The sequence below is a fragment of the Engraulis encrasicolus genome, chromosome 5, assembly GCF_034702125.1.
Source record: "Engraulis encrasicolus isolate BLACKSEA-1 chromosome 5, IST_EnEncr_1.0, whole genome shotgun sequence".
Lineage (NCBI taxonomy): Eukaryota > Metazoa > Chordata > Actinopteri > Clupeiformes > Engraulidae > Engraulis > Engraulis encrasicolus.
Genome location: NC_085861.1, coordinates 26,553,168 through 26,555,667, shown reverse-complemented (window position 1 = coordinate 26,555,667; position 2,500 = coordinate 26,553,168). Strand labels below are relative to the sequence as shown.

The window sequence follows — 2,500 nt, the reverse complement described above, 5'->3', positions numbered from 1 at the left end:
AGAGTTAGGTGCCTTGATCAAGGGCACACCAGCCATGGATGGAGGTGTAGGGAGAGACAAAGGTAGATTTGAACATGCAACTCTCCAATCTTTAGACCATTAGGCCATGACTACCTGACTACTGTTCCAGGCATCGTTACAGGATCTTAATCTTAGTCCATCATGTTCACATCACTGTAAAAAGATCATGATAGGGGAGGGGGCACCCTCACACAGTTGTGTTACATGTAGATTGTTTTTTGGCATCATTATATAGAACAAGTCTGTTGCTGGACCAAGATTTTCGAAAGCGCCATCCCAAGATTGCCAATGGGAAATTGAATTGCAACCAAGTCAGTGTCAAGAACGCTGGATACTAAGGTTCAGGATCTTAAAGCTGCTGTGTTGATACGACTCCATATCCATATTGCATCAAAGAAATAATAACAATTAAGTGTAATCGAGCAAAACACCATTTTGGCATAAACAGTGCTTCCATTGCCGCATAGCATACTGCTGATAATACATGCAGCATCTTCTGATTGCCACTGCCCTATGTTTTAAAACAAATGCAAACTTAGGGACAGTATCTTTGTCCAAATGTTAATACTTGCATTGCAATTACCATTATTCAACCATTAAGTGTCATTTGTTTCTAACAAAGGAAACTGACAGAGACCTGGCAAAATGTTTGTGAAAAACTAAAAACTAAAAAGAGAACCTCACTGTTTTCACCTTATTTGTAGACATCAAAACGTACACATACTGTAAGTCTAAGGTGTCCATAGGTCTATTATATTGTAGTCCAAACTCTGACACACACGCACGCACACACACGCACACATGCATACTGTGCGCACACTCGTGCACAACACACACACACACACACACACACACACACACACACACACACACACACACACACACACACACACACACACACACACACACACACACACACACACACACACACACACACACACACGTGCAAGGCCCTTGGCGGAGTAGAAAGCTGGCAGAGAGAGGGGGACATATGTGGCCTCTGTGGCAGGCCAGTTGACGGCGGTGGCAGAATTAAACCCGCCGCTCTGCTCATGGCAGCTGCCAAAGTCAACCCTGGCTGTGGCAGCCATGACTCTGGCTATGGTGCCCACCATCCTGGCGACACCCAGTGTTGCCAGATGTGTCTGATCAAATTCCGCCCAAAAGATGCTGAAAAAACGGCAATTTCAACAAATTGCATTGGTTTCTTTGGGCATAAAACTGCAGAAAAAAACGTCAAATGGCTGATTTTTCCCGTTTTTACCCGCAGATGGCTATCCCAAGCAGCCCAATTGGGCGGGTGACCACCAAATCTGGCAACACTGATTTTCCACCCGCCCATGTGGCATTGGACTGGCACTAGGATCTCTCACTGCGTTCTGTATAGGCCTTCTAATAGCAATATCAGCCCCACACAGTACATTTTAATGTGCTATTTTAACACTTAATACTTAAATGTTTTGGGTGTTACATTTTCTTCTCCACATGTACAGTAGATATCAGCCGTAGCATACAAATAACTTCATGTAGACGATGCCTGCCTTTGCTTATCAATATCAGACCTGAATATTACTTTACCGCTGTGCTGGGCCCTTTGCACGCCAAAGCAATATTATCCAGCCTAGAAATATTATTTCTGGTTCTGCCTCGCAATATCAAGCCATGGCCTTGCCTCCTAGTATTACTCTAAGCACTGCTTATGAAAGCTCAGCCCTTGCCTTGCCTAGCAATATCAGCTGCCTAACGCAGCAGGTGCTGAGGCAGGCAACAGTGTATTTACCTTCACAGGTAGGATATTTGTAGATGTGAATATCATCTGTATACAATACGTATGCGTGCAGAGGCGATTCTGGGGTAAGTTTGGGCCCCAAGCAAAAAAATCAAAAGAATGAACATTCGCAACAAATCGCCACTACTGTAGTTTAACGTTTTAACTGTTACTCAAGATACGCCTCTGTGTGCGTGCTTCTGGACATCCCATGTTAATTTATCCCTATAACAGAGCCTCTTACATTAGCCCTCATACCTTACTGTCACCTAAATAGTAATGACCTTAGCCTAATTGTGCAGCCTATGTTATCACCTTACCACCTCAACATTTTAATGACCAAGTCTTAATCTGTTACGTAAGGCTCAAGGATCGTACCAGGCTCAAGGCCACTAGTGACAGAGCCTTCCATGTTGCTGCTCCTATTCTTTGGAACAATCTGCCTGACCACATCCAGAATGCCCCTTCACTGGCCATGTTTAAGCAACACCTTAAGACACACCTCTTCCTGGAGGCTTATGGCTGCTAGTTCCACAAGCACTTTCACCCACATGCATTCACACACACGCTGATGTGCACACACACTCACACTTTCCTACGATACTCTGTGAAGCGACCTTGGGTGTTTTGAAAGGCGCTATATAAAACGAAAGTATTATTATTATTATTATTATTATTATTATTATTATCATTATTACTATTATTATTATT

At 43.4% G+C, this 2,500-nt stretch overlaps 1 protein-coding gene across 1 annotated transcript in view; it reads right to left on the bottom strand.

The window, feature by feature from the left end:
- Positions 1 to 2,500, bottom strand: part of grik2 (glutamate receptor, ionotropic, kainate 2) — a 362,912-nt gene that overhangs the window by 192,740 nt on the left and 167,672 nt on the right. The window lies entirely within an intron of this gene.